Here is a 20,114-nt window from a genome sequence, read left to right on the forward strand (position 1 = left end):
TCCGGAGCCCTCCACTACGGCACCTCTTTCTTCCTTTATTCTTTCACTCCCTCCTTTATCCCTTCCCTTATGGCGCGGTTCAGGTGTCCAACGATATATGAGACAGATACTGCGCCATTCCCCCCCCAAACCAATTATTATTATTATTATTATTATTACGCCAACACAAAAGCAAGAATGGAAAAGATTGACACTGATGCTCTTTCTACCGCGTTTGATACAAACCAGCTTTCTTGAGTGGCTCTCCATTACGTTACCCACAATCCTGCCGCGTGGCACAGTGGAGAAAGCGCACGTTTTAAACTAAGCTGGCATCGTTTTTCTGGCAAGCCCCCACTTAGGCTTACGCACCTCGGGGGAAACTTCGTATCTCGCTCGTTGTCCCGTCGCAGTGCGAAGTGGCACCTGTCCCCGACGCACCGTGTACTTCCTAGCGCACAAGCGATTATTACTTCCTTCCTGAAAACCGAAGCGCATGCGCTATTCTGGGCATCTGGAAAGTGCCGAACACACGGAGGCCACGACAAGAGCCGCTGCTTAGACGCTGCACACGAAACTTCGCCCGACACTTTTTGCTCAAAAGCAAGCCGCGAAATTCCCGGTGCGAAATTGCCTCTGCCGCCCTCGGGGGCAGTGTTCCTCGCATACCACTCGCGCTTGTGCTAATGTCTCCTGACTGAAAGGAAAAATCGAGCGAGAAATAAAAATAAACGAAAAATACCCGACCGCCAACTGCGCCGTATTCTTATTTAAATATATGATAATTAGGTCTGCGGAGCACGCCGCATAATTAGAGAAGTATAGCAGCAGCCGCTGTGCCTGATCGCTTTCCCCATTCAAGCGTAAAGGCGGTGGACGCAGAGCGCGCGCGCACTTTTTCATCTTTCTTTCGGTTCCTCACTTTTTGCAAGTCAGCTTTCTGCAGCACGTACTACACGTTAGTAAATATAGGAATAGCCACTGCAGCTGACTGGAGCGCGCTTAATTTTCTCTCTCGCTTGATTTTTTTTTTCTTCTAATACGCCCACTTTAAAACACGCCCACCTGAGGCCTGAGAATTCGTGCCGAAGTACGCCTCCCATAATACTCCGCGAACAAACGCTGCACTACGCGTGTCCGCCAGCGAGTGGCTCCCCAGAAGTGAAGCGATGCGTTAAAACGTAAGGCTGCTCTGAGCATCGGCAGGATGCAAGCTCCTGCTGCTTCGAAAGCTTCTATAATTACGGCTTGCGGATACTTTAGGCGACGTCCGTGCAACAGCATGTCGCCCGACTTGTCACTCGCGCTTTGAGAGCTTCTGTTCTCGGGGCATTCGCGACTGTGCCCCAATAAGTGTCAAAGCAGTAACGCACCAGGGTGCGAATGCAAGAGAATCGCTGTATCAGGCGCACGTCCTAGACTGTATACGAGGTCGTTGTTGTTGATGTTGCCTCAGTGACGTGGCACATTACGCAGTGGCACTTCTTTCTCCTTCCCTGCCTTCGCTACTTACATATCTTCCTAGACTGTGCAGTTCAGGGCTCGCAGTCCTAGACATTTCCCACGCCATCAGTTTACTTATAAGATATAACCTGACCTGACTTAACCTACCTCCCCTCCCCTGCCTTACTCTACACTACCCTCAAATAGCATAGCGTAACCTAACCTAAACTAGACCTTTCCTGTTCCATTAAAGTCCTCCTCCTCCTCCTCCTCCTCCTCCTCCTCCTAACCTAAATTAATCTAACCAAACCTAACCTAGGCTGACCTTATCTAGCCTTAACAAATTTATTTTACATTAACTTACATTAACTTACCTTACCTTACCTTACCTTACCTTACCTAAAGAACCAATATTTTGAGATCTGCAAACCTTAGACCACCGATATATGCAATGTATTATGTGGACAACAGTTGAGGATAGTGCATAGGAAAGCGATTTATTTCTAGTGACCCGTTGCACACAGGATGCTGCAGGCAAAGCATGCTCGGTGCGATACAAGCCTTCTGTACAGCTCTAGCAGCGGCATGTCAAGGCATGTCTTCTCTCTGGTCTCTCTGCGATATAGCAATGTATCAATGTTGTCCTTGGACGATCTGAGTTAACCATGTGACCTCTCTTACATCGACAAGGCACTTTGCAATGCGAAAGACTGTTTGCGCTCTTTCCTGAATAAACTCATCTGCATCTGCATGCGGTACGGTTCGTGGCCTCAAACAGGAACCAGCAGACGACGGTCGCACCTCTGCTGCTTTGGTTTGGATCATGATAAGACAGCTCGCCTCCGGCCGGTAAACTGTGTGAATCCGTTATGAACTTTCCACACGAACTGGTTTCTGCTTGCCTGAGGGCTTTACTCAGCCAGTTACAGCCCTGTCCTGGAAGCTAGCCATAGGCATGAGCCACAAGAGAGCGCCTCGAATCAGGGGGCAAGACCGCGAAACTCTTGGTTGGTGCGAGCCTAGTTTGTGACTGTCCGGCCCTCGTGCACTGACCAATCACGACAGCCAGCGAGACAATCGCTAACACGGCGGCCGGTAAGGCTGTCGGAACAGCAGGCACAGGATAGTTCTGCTTGTCCTTCGTTAATGGTCAGGAGTCTTTGGCGTGACGTCCAGTTAACTATGATGTGACCATGTGTGAGAGAGCGCTTGTGTTGCTCCTAAACGTCGCCCCTAAACGTCGCACAGGCGACATTCATTAGGGTGGGCGAAAGATAAGGAAATAAAAGTAACTGCGCCCTTTCCGCAGCCACAGGCGATAGGAGGAAGCCACCAGTTCGAGATGAGCGCTTCTAGTTTTCCATAAAAGCAGCTCTCCGCATCTTTTTCATCATGATACGGATCATGCGATAGACTACGTCATCATGTGCTCCATTTAAGTTCGGAATGATCTCTCGATCGGCCTCCACTTTCTCCTGTTTCTCGCCAGCTACACTAGCGTCGTTCCGGCAGACTTTATATTCGTTATTCCATCTTACTGGACCTTAATCGTCTTTCTTTAGATTACTGTTTGCCTCCCTTGGTATCTCGTGTAACATTCTACTGGACCTGCAGACCACACCATACCCATTCCAAGTACTTGCGGGCATGTACAATCGCGAGCACTATTAAAGGAAACAACCTTTTTGCACAAAACTGCAAATTTTCTGATTAGTTCTCCAGTAAACTTGAGAATGATATTTGGGTATTATACGTCGAGGGGAAAACTATTTAGAAATATAACGAACTGTGCTTATCACATAACTACGGAGTAATCAATAAATTAATTATTAAATTTTGTTCCCCGTCGTATCGCCTACGACTGTACTTGTTAGGTGTATACTGTTCAGTGAACAACGTGTATGTTTTGAACCACTGGGCTTATCACTGAGGACTCTTTCTGCAGTTCCAGTAAGACAGCGTTCTATGCGTGAACAGCCACTTGTTCATATTTTGCTAGAGCCATGGAATTGGAAGCAGCAACGCTATATAGGGTGCCGTCTCCGGCCTGAATTTCTCATCTCGTCTGGCAAAGTGAAAGCGGAGGACCCACTGGGCGAATATATCGGGACACCGCGCAAGGCGCTCGTTCAACGAGGCCGCTGATTAACGACTCACGCGTCCCGGGAAACGGAAGCGGTTCGTGTATCCACAAAACCACGCCTCGCGGGAACCCGAGTTCACTGCACTGACGGCTCCCCCTGTAAACTCGAGAGAAGAAACAAAATCACAGAGGTCGCCAGAAAACGGAGGAGGCCAAAGAGCCTCTGCACCAAAGCGCAGCAGAAGCAACAGCAGCAGCTCTCCTCGCTTTGAGAAATGGGCCGCGACCGCGGGCCACACCAGGCTGTGAGACGACCTTGGAGAGAGCGCGCGCGATATTAGCAGGCTCGAAATTTATGACGGATCTGAGTTCCTGCCGTCTCCCGCTTCCCTTTCACCTCCCCCCTCCTTCCTTTTTCAAACCGGGTTGCCGGCCCTGTTACCCTCTTCTTCCCACTCCTGTCGGTGTTCCTTCAAGATTCGCAAAACGCGGCTTCTCAGCGGGCTACAACGTGTTGCCCCCGTCGACTACGTGGCCTTGCACGTTGCGGTAATGGAATGATGGAGGCCAAGAGCGGACGACTTCCCCGGTAGTTGAGACTTATTCTGGCAGCCCAGTTTTTACGAGCGCAACGCAGTATGGGAACAGCGCCGCTTTAATTTGAAGCCTCAGTGCAGCCTCAACCCACCCTGGGACGCAAAATAAGTCTCTCTCTCTCTCTCCATGTATACCTTTGACGCGTTTCCTTCGCACGGGTGTTTTCTTCAGCAAGAGCGCGCGCAATCAAGACAGGGGTTAATAAAATTATGAATGCGCGCACGTCCTTGCCTGTACCGAGCATGCGCGGTCTGCTCCTTCCGGTTTCGGGACAAACGCGATGGTGTCCGCGTGCTTTGTTGCCCACCCGCTGTTTCCTGTTTGCAATCAGGCCAACCTCGGACTGAGAAGATGGGGCTTGGAATTTCTCTCACGGATGGGGCAGCCCTTCCGCTCTTCCGCAAGAAGGCGACCGCTACACTATGCACTTTTTTTTTATTCTTTGCCCTCTAGCTGCGTAAGGCTCGTCTCGCTCTTCTGTAAACAAGGCCTCAAGGGTGCGGCCTTTCTCGCTCATGAAGACAGAGGCGCGGGCAGCTGGGCTCCGTTTTTGCCGAGCCAGTCGTGTCCCACGCACGTTGCGCGCTGCGATGATGAGGACGACAGCGCCTTAATTCGGAAAGAGGCGCAATTAGCGAGCCGCAGCAGCGAGCCAAAAGGCGTCGCTCACCGCCGACATTTTATTGCTGGCTCAGAGCCGCATTGCGATGCGGACCATTTCTTTCCTTCCCTTTCTTTCTTTCCTTTTCCTTCCTTTCTTTCTTTCTTTCTTTCTTTCTTTCTTTCTTTCTTTCTTTCTTTCTTTCTTTCTGTTTCCTTCCTTCCTTCCTTCCTTATCCTTCCTTCCTTCCTTCCTTCCCTTTTTCTTTCTTTCTTTCTTTCTTTCTTTCTTTCTTTCTTTCTTTCTTTCTTTCTTTCTTTCTTTCTTTCTTTCTTTCTGTTTCCTTCCTTCCTTCCTTCCTTATCCTTCCTTCCTTCCTTCCTTCCTTCCTTCCTTCCTTCTTTCCTTCCTTCCTTCTTTCTTCTTTCTTTATTTCTTTTTTCCTTTTTCTTTCTTTCTTTCTTTCTTTCTTTTTCCTTTCTTCATTTCTTCATTTCCTTCCTTCCTTCCTTCCTTCCTTCCTTCCTTCCTTCCTTCCTTCCTTCTTTCTTCTTTCTTTATTTCTTTCTTTCCTTTTTCTTTCTTTCTTTTTCCTTCCTTCCTTCCTTCCTTCCTTCTTTCTTCTTTCTTTATTTCTTTCTTTCCTTTTTCTTTCTTTCTTTCTTTCTTTCTTTTTCCTTCCTTCCTTCCTTCCTTCCTTCCTTCCTTCCTTCCTTCCTTCCTTCCTTCCTTCCTTCCTTATCCTTCCTTCCTTCCTTCGTTCCTTCTTTCCTTCCTTCCTTCCTTCCTTCTTCCTTCTTTCTTTCTTTCTTTCCTTTTTCTTTCTTTCTTTCTTTTTCCTTTCTTCCTTTCTTCATTTCTTCATTTCCTTCCTTCCTTCCTTCCTTCCTTCCTTCCTTCCTTCCTTCCTTCCTTCCTTCCTTTTTTGTTTGTTTATTTATTTCCATCAATTTCTTTTTATTTGTTTTCTTTTGTTCCAACAACCTTCTTCGTGGGATATGAAGATATCAAGCGACCCCCGCATTGTAATGCCTCCACTACAAGGTGGTGCAAACTTACACCACCATGTAGTGGTCGCATTTGCAATAAGTTTTAAGTTACAGCAAAACGCTCTTTTTCACTAACAATACTAGGCGCACTTTAAGTACCCTCCACGCTAACCTCTGCGGTGCTCATTAAAGGATGTCTAATTGTCTCCAGCTCCCTCTCTGAGCTATACCCACCATGCAGGACAAACATCGCGAACACGGGGTTTTTCAAAACGCCTATACTGAAGTATACAGGCCTTCCTTTCCCTTCGTTAAATTCCTCCTCTTCGTGTCTTACATAGTGTGATGAACTCGAACGCGAAGTCTTCAGTTACCACGAATTAAAGCCATGCGCTATCAACCATATTACCGCCAAAAGGCGCAGTCGCGTCCATTGTCGGATAAAGGCCTCTTCAAAAGCTCTCCAAGTATCCCCGCCCATCGCCAGCTGTGTCACTCTCTATTTTACGAAACTCCCTAATCTCATAATAAGGCCTAAAAAGGAATAATGGGGAACTCTCCTAAACATTTGACCATCCCGAATCCCATCTTCTGACCAGACCCTCTGCCGCCCCCGCTATGTTTACCCTCAGCTGAAATTCTCTCTAGTGCCCAAACGTAGCACCGGCTGTGTTTCCACCGCATTTCACGTCCCGTACAAGTTCATTTTTTCATCTTAATTTTCGGTCAAAATATAATTAACTCGAGTTTAATGTGGTTTAATTCCAGTCCTTCAACGGTGTTAAATCCACTTTCTTTTCCCCAGCCCGCTTTCCTGTCAGTTAGTTTCGAACCTTTTTCGTTATCCTCCAAGCTTCTGCCCCGTATATATGTGTGAGTACTGACAGGGTACAAGTACTACATACTTTTCGTTTAAAGTATTTCCATAAGAACCATTACTCTGAGTGTGCACACGAGGCATTACCATATTGCTCAAGGCGTCCTCGGTGCGTCGGTCTTCCATTAGCCTACACAGCTGACAGAATGAGGTGTTAAGGCGGATTCACACTGGCGAGTCGCAAACGTCGCTCGACCGATTTCGGTCAATTAGTTACGGCTTCCGGAGCACTACGAAAGCGGGGAGGGAGCGTAACAAAACTGACTTAATCCTGTCGCGCGACCTCTGTGACTCACCTGTGTGAATTCGCCTTCAGTCTGTTCACGGAAACCGGGAATATAAGTCGCGTTTCTGAAGCTAATGGGCGCCAAAGACCTCCATTGTGTTTAACTCCTTAACAAACAAACAGAAAAAAAAAACCGCTAGCGGATAGGAGCAGCTCCAGTGCGAGCCCGTCTCCCTATCGCGTCCAAGTATTTGCCGTCTTGTGACGCCTTTGCACCGCGGACTGTGCAGAGATAGTCGCTCATACGAGGGGCGCGTGCGAAGGTTTCAGCCTTGGCGAGAACGCGATCGTTTTATGGCTGATAGCTCCTGTCGCTAGCGGGAAGAAGGGCTTGTATTATTTGCTGCTGTATACAGCCACTTTCCGTTACTTTTACGGCGCTGTTGTTTATACTAAACAAAAACCGAGGAAAGCGCCATTTGATGCGAGAGTTTAGGACAGAAACACCAGGGTCGTAAATAGGCTTTCTCTATCATGTGCGTATCGCGCGGATGGTGCTTTTTTGACACGCACACAAAGCACACGTTCTAGCATACAAAAAGGAAAAGATGAGGTCTAGAAGGGTGTTGTCTATTGCTCCCTTAGGCAGCCTCGCATTAAGACATGCAGGGAGTAAAGAATACACCTGGGAATATGGGTGCGGTGGCAGGAGGGACCGTTTTGGGTTGAACCCGCGCCGTCCCGGTGAAGAGCGAAGCCGAGAGGTTTCCAGCGCTGACTGGGTGTGCCAGTGACCTTGAGTCGAGACGAGAGAAGGGTCTGTTCTCAGCAGCAGTGCACTCTTGTGTGCTGTTTTCTTTTCAGCAGGTTCGCGTGTTTTCGCTTTTGCATATTTGCGTCGTTCCCGTCACCGTCGCACAAAATGGAACGAACCGTTTCTTTGCTGTAAATGTTCTTCCTGCTTTCGTGCTCACTTAAAGACGGCGCCGATGTTAGAGTTGTGTAACGCGTAACTGGCGGCCTTGGTTACTGCTGTCCTCTTACAACGTACACCTTTCGTCATTCTGTGCAGGAACACAACAATGCTTGCGCAGGCCTGTCCTCCTGTCGATGTTGGATCCTGTCTCGAAATCTGGTAGCTGCGCATAACTTCCAGCAAGAGGAGGGGGGAGAGGGGAGGTAATCTCCCAAATACAATTGAATCGAGGAAGGCACACTTTCTAATGAATTGCAAATCGACGGAGGACCGCACGTGCAGTCTTTTTCAAAAGTATAGAGCCCAAACAGCTAAGCAGTTTATCTAAGCAGTCGAGTCCCGCACTTGTTTCACATCTCGCATCATTGAAGCCACCCTTGATGAAGAAGCGTGACGTAACGATCACAGGTTCTCGCCGGGGAGTTTTGCGGGAAGAGCTACCTGATGCATCTCATTCCTATCAAATATTAAGCTGATTCAACCTGCAGTTGGTCTTATCTTTTTGGTTGTTGCAAACCTTATTAGGAATGCCTCCAGAGCAGTTCGCACTGTCTGATACCTTCGCATTCGTCGCCTGTTCAAGAGACTCTCGTGACCAAAACTAGAAAACACAATGCAGATACGGCCTCGATTAACTCAAGGTGAGGCTGTTATAGAAATGCATTCGCACCCTTGCGATTGGTTATGGATTACTAAGCCTTTCCTTTGCTCTTCATCTCCTTACGGCAGCTAACATAGTCTCTCATAAATTCTGTCCTGAGAAACTGCATCTTGTACGGCTTGTTGTTGTTGGCCTTACAAAAGATGGCACATACCCACATTGGGGGATCGGCTAAGAGTCAGGAGGTATAAATTATTGTTCACCTGTAGATTTATGAGGCAAAAAAGCAATAATACTAATAATAATCACATAAATAAACAAATTAATCAAGGTAAACGAAAAGCACGCGGAAGTACAACACCGGTGGTGTCTAATTCAAGTAGGGTATGGACTCCTATCCTCCCAACTACGTGGTCATGCATAAAGTGCGTGGTGTTCTTACAGATACATGGGTGTTCTTTGTTGTTATCCAGGCGAATTTGTACTTGGACTGTGCGGACGCAAAATTGGTGCCGCAAAATTCTAGCGCGCTATTCCTAGAATGCATTTCGACACAAACAAGCAAAAGACCGCCGACTCTGCGCCCTCGCGCACAGCATCGTAGCATGTGTGCGGGGATATCGAACATTATATTATGTACTGCCCAAAGTAGAACGCGGAAAGGCATGTGATGTTCGCTTCCTTCAAGAAGACAGGAACCCGTCACAGCACAGTGCAGGACATTGTCTACCCGAGTGGAAACCAGACATGCAGAAGGGAGGCTGCACGCCTTCTTTTAACATTTCTGCAGGACACCGATCTTGTTTTTAAATGGTGACAGCAGGACCGGACTATGGCCTACTGTGAGTGAATGTGTGTATGGAGTGTGGCACTACAATGGCCTATGTTCTACTGTGACTGAATATGTGAATGGATGGTGACTTCTGGAGTGGACTGTGATGTGAACTGTGTGGATTGATTGTGTGCATAGATGGTGGCTGCGGGAGAGAATGTGTGCTATTATAAGAGATTGTGCGCTTAGCGGGGTAGATGCGGCATTGTTAATATCGAAGGGACGCTGCGGTGGAGCAATTGCCGGCAGACAAAGCAAGGCTAACTCCATCTGTAGCATTCAACACCTCAACCTCAACCTCACAGCATCGTAGAGGAAACAGAGCAAGGCGCGTCACAGTGGCGGCTTTGCGAATAAAAGAAGAAGGAAGCCCTAAAAATCGGAATCCCGCTGTCCATTACTTCCCGCGCCTTTCGTCCGCTCCACACCCATCCGCCCTGCTTTTTCTCTTCCTCCTCATCCGACGAACAACCTTGCCGCGCCGAGGCACTGCGCCGCGTCCTTAACCTGTCCGCCGCTCGCGTCTTCTTTTTTTCTTTCCTTTTCCCTAGGCGCAGTTTTACATAAGCCTTTGTGCGAAGCTTCCGACCGGCCCGGTTTGAAGGTTAACCGCCGTGCACTCCCCGCCAGCGACAGACCTTGCGCGTTAAAAGCGAGAGTATGCGGGGAAAGGAAAAAAAAAACTGAGCCGCTTGATGCGCCAGCGACCAAGGAGCGTCTTCGCCGACACTCGTGAAAACACGCGAAAAAAAAAAGAGTGAAAAAATAAACTATACGAACGCCGCCTATAGCTGCGTTCGTCTCCATCCAAAGAAGCTCCTCAGCACTATCTTGAGGGACGTAAGAACAGACGGCGGAGAGCTAGGAATAATAACGAAAAACTCGGATTAAAAAAAAATAAATAGAGACAGGATAAAAAGACGTCACCGCGATAACAAAGAGCGGAGCGAGCGGCCTGCCTGGCCGGAGCTTTACATCAGCGGTGTAAAGAAAGGAGAGATGCGAGAAAGTTAACATTGAATCTAGACGCGAAATGTCGAGGAGGAGGAGGAGGAGGAGGATGAAGCGAACCAAGCGTAGGCAAACGTATAAAAGCTCAAAATATACACCGCCGAAGGGAAGGAACGAAGCGCAGCGTTCCCCGGTTGACGTTGATGCGCGATCCGTCAAGTTTGATAGCCAGTTCGTGGAAAAGCGTCCCGAGTTTCCGTACGCACGACGGAGGTGGTGAAAATAAAATAAAAATTGGGAGAACAAGAAGGGAGGGGGAGTGGAGGGAAGGAAGGAGGAAGGGGCGTAAGTTTGGCCTCCGCGTTTGCGAAGTTTGGCGCGCTCCGCGGAGCGCCAAAAGTTAGCAAGCAAGCAAGCAGGCAGAGCAGCGCTGGAATGTGTGAAGGAAATCATAAGGAGTGGGCGAAAAGAAAGCCAAAGAGTTGCGCTGCAGTGCAGCCTTTGACGGCGACAGGAAGCGGCGGCGGGGAGTAGCCGTCCTTCGGGGAGTGTGCAGGACGTGACCTTCGCATAAACGCCTACTCACCTCCGCGTACATGCGCCAGTCACGCGTCGCCGACATGACAGAAAGTGATTTTCGGCGCTCTCGAGACGAGGATCAAACATCACGTGGAACAAGAGAAAAAGATCGCGCGGCGCTCTCACCTACGCCGGTCGACATGCACGCGCTGCGAGTGCTTCGTATACTTCCCTCTTTGTTTCCAGTTTCGTTTATATTTTTTTTCCCACAGTCTAGCGTCAACCTTCTAATATAGTCTGACGTGGCCAAGAAGCGCTAGGTTATTGTCGTTGACACTAAATCTGCTGCCGTCGTAAAGGTAGTTACCCGCCGCGGTGGCTCAGTGGTTAGGGCGCTGGGCTACTGATCCGGAGTTCCCGGGCTCGAACCCGACCGCGGCGGCTGCGTTTTTGTGGAGGAAAAACGCTAAGGCGCCCGTGTGCTGTGCGATGTCAGTGCACATTGAAGATCCCCAGCTGGTCGAAATTATTCCGGAGCCCTCCACTACGGCACCGCTTTCTTCTTTTCTTCTTTCACTCCCTCCTTTATCCCTTCCCTTACGGCGCGGTTCAGGTGTCCAAAGATATATGAGACAGATACTGCGCCATTTCCTTTCCCCCAAAACCAATTATTATTATTATTATCGTAAAGGTAGTGTTGTATTATAATATTTATTTCAACGCACTGCGAATCCATCCATGTAGTTCAGTCATAATTCTCACGATGAGCTGGCGATGAATGAGGTGCCCTACAGAGAAAAAAAAAATTCTTGTTGGGATATGTAAAGTACCACTAAGCAGGTATACGGTAGGAATTTCTTACGAAGTTAACTACACCCGCAACACGAGGAGCATCATGGATCTAGGAAAACCTCAACTTGTCGTAACTGGCTCAAGGTCGCTGTAACTGGCACCCGCAAACAGTGACGCGCGTAAGTCACTGCAAGCGACATTTTCCCGCGCAAAACGGTGAAAACAGGGCGCCCAAGCAGTGACTTTCAAAAAAAAAAAACTTGAAGTAGGCAGGTCTTTGGCGGGGGACGATTACTCATTCTCGTGCTGGACGTGTGCTTGGCACGGTCGACCGGCTTTCTTTCGTTCCGACCAGCTAAACCATGTTCAACGAGAAGATATGCTGCAGGTTCGACGATAGGAACTGCTTGTCCCGAATGTGTTATTAGCAAATGCTGCAGAAGCAGTCGTTGAAAAAAAAAATCACATCAGGTGCGATTGCAAGGACGCGACCGACAGCTGCGAAGCGGCTACCTGTCTGTACGCATCGCTCGCCCATGCTGTTAGGTTCCCGTTCCTAGACTTCAGCTACAGAATGCGCATCAACCCGCGCTTTGTTCAACTGCCCTGGTCCACTATGCTTTCTCTTAATGCCTTAAGAGGGACAACGGGGGAGAAACTGAACTCGGCCTGTGTCCGTATATTACCGCATTCTAACGACAAAAACGCTATACTTTAATCGAAAAACGAGCCTTTATAATATAAAAAAGACAAAAAAGCGTTCCCTGGGCTAGTCTTCACCCACATTGACTTCAAAACCTAAGGCACGGAGTCCGTTTCGGCCTAGACGACAGGAGTTTAAACCAAACGGAGGGAAAAAAATTGCAAATGCAATTTTGACAGCAATAAATGAGTGCTTATAGTGCCGGAAAAACATCAGCTTAGCTGAAAAGATGCATAGAGCCGATTTTTGTCACCAAGAGAAGTTTAAATGGAGTTATCCTCCGACACCTGAACCGCGCCGTAAGGGAAGGGATAAAGGAGGGAGTGAAAGAAGAAAGGAAGAAGAGGTGCCGTAGTGGAGGGCTCCGGAATAATTTCCACCACCCGGGGATCTTTAACGTGCACGGTGGTCGAAATTATTCCGGAGCCCTCCACTACGGCACCGCGGTTCAGGTGTCCAACGATATATGAGACAGATACTGCGTCATTTCATTTCCCCAAATTATTGTTATTATTATTATTATTATTATTATTATTATTATTATTATTATTATTATTATTATTATTATTATTATTATTATTATTATTATTATTATTATTATTATTATTATTATTATCCTACGAGTCCCTTGAAAAATATGTTCAGCGTTTACCTGCACATTACTACCGGAGTCTTTAGTTACCTTAATTTCTCTCTTTCATCTGTTTTACACATGCTTTATAACTTAGTGTTTGTGCTGGTAGAAAATATCATTGTTAAACTGGGGGCCTGAGATCGAAAGAGAGCAAGATCAAAGCACAGTGCTTTGTAGATTGAACTGAATAAAATCGATCATGCACTGAGCTTCCGTGCTAAAGTAGGTGATTCTAATTCACAGTGCCCGCCAATGAATTGTAAATACATATCCCAATGTTTCCGGCTTTTTCAAGGGTGTGTTCTAACGATAAAGAGACAAGAATGAACGAGCTGAAAGCAAGGGAAATTAACTGCACTTGCTGTGGAAGTTCTTAATTTTTCCTGTTTTCATTTTTACTTCTGTTTGTCTGGCAGTCTCGCTAACACGCCTCTAACCAAGAGCGCTTACGACACATTTGGACGCCCGCTACTCCTCTCCCTCTTGCCCACACCTCGCGAAAACTTTAGCTTTCAACACGAATGTACGCGCTTCTGTTCCCGAGAAGGAAAATATAGCGCTCGCATTGGCCTCGTAAATCACGACTTTCGGAAAACCTCGTGAAAAGATTTCCGCTTCTCCGTTAGGCAAAAAACGAGAAGATGCTGGAGCAATATATATATATATATATATATATATATATATATATATGAAGGGAGCGAACAGTCACCGAAACCAAGGTGCATAGGGGAACGTTATTTTTTTTTTTAATGTGTTATGCTTATCAGTGGGATAATAATTCTTAGATTAATAAATCGCCTAAAGAAAATTACTTATAAAGCAGTAGAAAAAACAACCATGCCGCCGGTGGGATCCGAACCCACGACCTCCGAATATCGCGTCCGGTGCTCTTACCAACTGAGCTACGGCGACGGCTGTCCAATCTGCTGCTCTCGTGGGTATTTATGTTTGCTGATAAGCATAACACATTAAAAAAAAAAATAACGTTCCCCTATGCACCTTGGTTTCGGTGACTGTTCGCTCCCTTCATAAATTTGTCAAACGGGCCCCTCATTTCCTTTAACTTGTCTGCTAATAGCTTAACGAGGGTCTCGGTTCCGGCAGTCTTGATGCCATAGGTAGCATAAGAGGGCTCTCGCACAGTTTCCGCCCTCACCGTTAGATGACGTTCTACGTCACGCTCGCGGTATTACAGGACGTGCTACGTCCGCCGCTATGGTCGAGGGTGGCGCTGGTGAACACTCTCAAGGCTCGCTTACACCCAGTAAACATAAATACCCACGAGAGCAGCAGATTGGACAGCCGTCGCCGTAGCTCAGTTGGTAAGAGCACCGGACGCGATATTCGGAGGTCGTGGGTTCGGATCCCACCGGCGGCATGGTTGTTTCTTCTGCTGCTTTATAAGTAATTTTCTTTAAGCAATTTATTAATCTAAGAATTATTATCCCACTGATAAGCATAACACATTAAAAAAAAAAATAACGTTCCCCTATGCACCTTGGTTTCGGTGACTGTTCGCTCCCTTCATAAATTTGTCAAACGGGCCCCTCATTTCCTTTAACTTGTCTGCTATATATATATATATATATATATATATATATACACAGAGGCAGAGAGACCCCACAGGCGCTGAGCACGTGCTGCACTTGCATGCCAGCCACCGCATTTAAGCCTTTAGAAGCACGGCACCGTATAGTTCGTGTCCAACTACGATTTCTTCTGACTGCGGATGAAAACGCTTTTCACCACATAACTGCGCACCTTACCGCTAGGCGGCCTGCGTAGAAAGGTGAGAACAGCAGTCTTTACTCGAAGCAGTTTTCCGCGTGAGCTTTTTTTTTTTTTTAGCGCGTTTGGTTCTTTCATCGCCTAGCGAGGCGAAAAAAACGTGAGCCTGACTCCTCACGTACGCGCAGAAAATAACGCAAACAGCGAACAGAAGTCCATGTAAGGGAGTAGTCGCTGCAGTCACGCATGCATTTGCGGGCGTTTTCTCGAAATGGGGAAGTTTTTGCGTGAGCCGTAAATCTTGGCTACCCCCCCCCCCGCCCCAGAACACGGCCCTATGTGCGCGAACAGCGGTGACAACCGCGCTTTAACGCTGCGAGCAGCTGCGTGTAAGAAAAGTGCGCGCCGCGTTCAGTAAGGGTGACTGGCGCGGACATGGCAGGAAATTTGCTGTACTTTTGGGCTCATTCATTCATTCATTCATTCATTCATTCATTCATTCATTCATTCATTCATTCATTCATTCATTCATTCATTCATTCATTCAGTCAGTCAGTCAGTCAGTCAGTCATTCATTCATTCATTCATTAACAATGTTGGACATCGGTTTAGTTATTTCAAACTTCGGGTCAAGACGCAGCAGTTGAAATCAACAGCGCAGCAATAATAATTATACCATGCAGGAAAGACAAATTCAAGGGGACACTTAAGCCCCGCCTTAAAGGTATGAGGCGATACCTTTAGTGAATTAATGCCGATATATGCAGAACTGGTAATTATCTACTTTATATTCATAGATCCCCGGGAGACCTCATACTACTCCTGGTGCAGTGGTTCAGCGGCTAAGCGATGCGTCACTGCCATGCGATGACACGTGCTGCCATCTGTTGGGGCTTGTGCAACTCAGGTTGCTCTTCCCGAGCGACCAATCATTCATTTAACTGCCACCTGCCACGGCGGTCAGCTTGCTCACTATCACTTGGGCAGGTCGGGATGACGTCGCATGGTCACGTGACCTACTTGGCCCACGTGCCTCCTATATAGGTTTCTTCGCCGGGGATTTTTCGTGGACTTTTTGCTCACGGTCAAAGACGCGTCGATGGCGACGCCGAATTGTTTGCGACACCAGCTCCTTAACACTATCGCGTTAAAAAAAGAACAACGAGGACACAGAAAGCAAACAATGCTGAAGCCTGTCGATGCTAGGGAAAAAGGTCTGGCCTATGTTGAGAACAGAACTGAGTACTCATTATTTTAAACCTTTTTTCGCGTGAGCAGCACAGAGAAATAAACTGAAGGAATTCATTGAGATAAGCACAGAGAGAGCGATCCCAGTCTTCCGGTAAAAGTGTGATGGCGTTTCGCTACTGCTGCGCACTAGCTACGAATACCGCGGACTTTATGCGCAGTGCGTGGTGCGATAAAAATTATGAAACCCTCAGTTTGTCATCATTTCGGTCTGCGTGGAAAGCTTTGTCAGCATAGGAGATAAAACGCATCGATATTCCTAGAAATTATTCCGCTTGCTTAACAATTTCCGGGCAGCAAATTAGACGTCGAGTTCACACACTAACTTGCAATTCCAGAGTGGTTTTATAAGAGAATGGACAGCAAGTCAAAGAAAGCTATTTATGGTTTTCGGTTTAAGGGTGTTTAGCGTCCCAAAGCGACTCAGGCTATGCGGGACGCCGTAGTGAAGGGCTCCGGAAATTTCGGCCACCTGGGGTTCTTTAACGTGCACTAACATCGCACAGTACACGAACCTCTAGAATTCCGCCTCCATCGAAATTCCACCGCCGCGGCCGGGATCGCACCCGCGTCTTTCGGGCCAGCAGCCGAGCACCATAACCACTGAGCCACCGCGGCGGCCAATAATGTTGTTTAGGAGAAGGCGGAAATGTGACCAGAAATGCGTAGACGAGTGGGGGAAGACCAAGCAGAGCTCAAAAGTTATTTTCTATCTTTTGAATTGTGACGCGAGCATCGCGACCGCCGATGCAGCACTAGCGCTCACACATAGACCAGTTCGGCCATCTTCTTTGCCAGCGGCGCCGCCATACGTAATATCGTAAGCTGCGCTGGCTAAGCTTTTGTTCCAACGTATCTGAGGATTATAGTTGCAGTCCTTACTGGTACGAGCAATTTGCGGATCGCTTTTGCGCAGACTCCGTGGCACCATATAGTCTATCGCTGAGCACAAATTCCCCGTGTTCGATATCCGTCCGTGGCGACCGCATTTTGGTGGAAGAGATAGCGATACGCACATTCTCGTGTCTACAGAGGTATCAGCTCAGCCCAATAGACCCCATGGTGCCTTCATCATTTGCAAGCAATCTAAACAACATTTTTTGTTCATGATCACTAGTGGCATTTTTTTGTGCCTTTTCTGCTAATCCCACCCCTTATGTAATACCCCGCGAGGGGTCTTTAAGGTAATAAAATGAAATGAAATGAAATGAGCAACACGCCATATACACTGCGCCTCAGACCGCTCCCTGGCTCTTTAAAGCCCAGTAAAAACGCGTCAAGTATACAAGAATTTGCTGTTATAAGAAAGAATGAAAAAAACCTCCAAGCTCAAACCAGCCTTTGAAACGTTTTCGAGCAACTCCTTGTACTCTAGCAAGGTCAGCGTGAAGGCAAAGCGCAGGAAGTACGCATGCATTGTACTTAAAGCGTCTCTGAAACACCTTCCGAGGAGAGCACATCAACTCGCTCAATCGCTGCACTGTGTTGTCAAGAACACTGGAGCCAAATAACACACGTTTACACGCTGCAGAGAACGCACAGTCACGCGCGAATGTTGGCGAGCCCTTTCCGGCGACTTATTCATGCTCGCACCCTCCTGCGTATGCCAGTTAAGAGATGGCTATTGGTTAGGTTCTTTGAGACGTCAGGAAGCTATCATGGTCGCGGCCAGTAGCTCCGGCGGGAAAGAAAGCTGATGATGAATTTTTATGGCGCAAGGGCATCTGTGGCCAAAGAGCGCCATGGCACAAGGTAGTTTTCATTTCACAAGGTGGGGTCAAATACCCTTTTCCCAAGCATTTCAACCCAAAGAAGCCGATCACCAGACCAGGGGAAAGCTTGTACCCATTGTATCACCGGTGGGTACCCGGCAGCACTGGGGATCGAACCCCGCACCTCCCGCATACGAGGCGGATGCTCAAACCACTATGGGCCACTGCTGCGGCTGGGAAAGAAAGCTTCCCCGGGGAATTCCCGCGGTGGGGCCGGCGGAGGAGCGCCGAGCTTTCAGCGTGCAAAACGTGACGAGGGGAGAGGGAAAGGCGCGAAGACGCTGAAATTCAAATTTTGACAACAGATAACTCAGCTTCTACAAAGCGTATTAAAAAAATTCTTGCTGGAGGATATCCGTGAAGCAACGTGCTTTAACATATCGGGCATACTCCAACTGTATTAGAGCCCCTTGCAGAGTCCTTTCAAGAATAAAAAAAAGACGACAGAAAGGACAGAGGTGAACCTTAATAACGATATAGGAACAGTCAATCAAACCAGGAAACGAGAAAAACAAAAAAAAATCTACCAGATGGAGGTTATCGAACTGCTGTCGCACTTAGAAAAACTTTAATGACGTTGGACTTAGATCGAACGTCTGTTTCACGGTTCCGGAAAGAAAAAAAAAGCAAGAGTGGTTTGCGTAGAAAACAACTGGCATATAAATCAGTGCCGCTTTCACTTTACCTCTCATTTATTATTTCTTAAAGATGGTCGTTCTATACGTACAACGTTGCAGACTTTTGCACTGCCATTCAGTAAACCTTTATGAAGGGCACACGGAAACGTGTAAGATGATCACACAATTTTCTTCATTGACTTTGTAATATGACCTAAAATATCAACGCGGTCAATGGCTTCGACACGGACGACCACCGGACTGTACAATAGAGGTACAGTCTTGGTCAGAAGTCTTAAGGCCAAATACTTTTCTCTTCAGCCGCGTGACAGAGCCATTACGGCACTATTAAAGACCGAATGACCTTGAAATGCTAGCAGAAGGTTTCTTCTTGCGGTAGAGAAGCTTCCTGCTTGACTTGAGTTTTGAATTATCTGCTACACGGAACATTCTAGGAGCATTCATTTCGCTTCAGCTAAACGCTGTGGCCTTAAGACTTTTGACCGAGACTGTACCTGTGCATGGCATTGTTACGCGAGGAGCCTCGGTGCTGTGCTCGCACTCAGCTGCGAGTCGCTCTTGAAAATCCACAGCGCGAACAACAAAGACACCTCCACCTGTGTAGAGAAAGGCCAAAAGAACACGTGGCTGTGTTCGTATATGTTGATGCTGCGAATCTTCAAGATGGTGCTCCAACTTTACTAATCATCCATCTTACGTGAGTCGTTCTGACTTGCCTGTGCAGATAGCGCAGCGAAAAGCGTACACCCATACACGAGCGTACACACATACACATACCCGCCGCGGTGCTCAGTGGTGTTAGGGCGCTCGTCTACTGATCCGGAGTTCCCGGGTTCGAACCCGACCACGGCGGCTGCGTTTTTATGGAGGAAAACGCTAAGGCGCCCGTGTGCTGTGCGATGTCAGTGCACGTTAAAGATCCCCAGGTGGTCGAAATTATTCCGGAGCCCTCCACTACGGCACCTCCTTCTTCCTTTCTTCTTTCACTCCCTCCTTTATCCCTTCCCTTACGGCGCGGTTCAGGTGTCCAACGGTAGATGAGACAGATATTGCGCCATTTCCTTTCCCCCCAAACCAATTATTATTATTATTGAAAATCCACAGCGCGAACAACAAAGACACCTCCATCTGTGTAGAGAAAGGCCAAAAGAACACGTGGCTGTGTTCGTATATGTTGATGCTGCGAATCTTCAACATGGTGCTCCAACTTTACCAATCATCCATCTTACGCGAGTCGTTCTGACTTTCCTGTGCAGATAACGCAGCGAAAAGCGTACACACATACACGAGTCACTCACGCTTGCGAAACCGCTTGTTCCTCGTCCTCCTCCACAGGTGATCACCGCTGTAAACACCGGGCGTTGGTCGAGCCTTGGGCTCGATGGACGAAGCGGAGAAGGCCGCGGCGCGGGCCTTAGATGAGGTTGAGCAGCGTGTCCAGCGCCCGCGCAGTGTACCTGGGGAGGCGACCGACAGTCGGCGCTCCCGGAAGCGCGGAGCGTTCGTCGTCGGCGGGACGAGAGACTCTCACTTTCCGCAAATTTCGAGCATCGGCGCGAGCGGCCTGCCCTTTCCGGACGTCGCGTTATCGGCCTCCGCTGTCGCCACGCTCAACAGATAAACGGCGCAAAACGACACCGGTCGGGGAAAGGGTTGCCCGGGGCGGAAGCATGGAGTGCGCGGCAACGACAAACACGCAAGCGACGAGAAGGGAGAATATATGCGGCGCCGTCACGGAGGAGGGGCCGGCGGGATTGCGTCCACAAACAGCCACTGCGTGCGGACGCGCGCACGCCGAGAAGCGCTTAAACAAAGCAGGAAACGAAGTAGCGGACTTGGGACTACCAACTCGAGGGAAGGTTGAAGGGCGGGATCGTATAACAAAAACTGTCGCAATTTCCTACCCCCCCTTTATACGCCTATTA

At 48.1% G+C, this 20,114-nt stretch overlaps 1 protein-coding gene across 3 annotated transcripts in view; it reads right to left on the minus strand.

Moving 5' to 3' along the window:
• Window positions 1–19,718, minus strand: part of LOC144120761 (uncharacterized) — a 560,558-nt gene extending 540,840 nt beyond the window's left edge. Inside the window, exon 1 of one of the 3 annotated variants that reach the window (XM_077653446.1) lies at window positions 19,488–19,718. The gene's annotated coding sequence lies outside the window, so the exon portion shown is untranslated. The remainder of the gene's footprint in view (window positions 1–19,487) is intronic. The other 2 variants (XM_077653448.1, XM_077653447.1) reach the window with 2 other exon arrangements.
• Window positions 19,719–20,114: the final 396 nt, after the last annotated feature.

Source organism: Amblyomma americanum, chromosome 2, assembly GCF_052857255.1.
Source record: "Amblyomma americanum isolate KBUSLIRL-KWMA chromosome 2, ASM5285725v1, whole genome shotgun sequence".
NCBI lineage: Eukaryota > Metazoa > Arthropoda > Arachnida > Ixodida > Ixodidae > Amblyomma > Amblyomma americanum.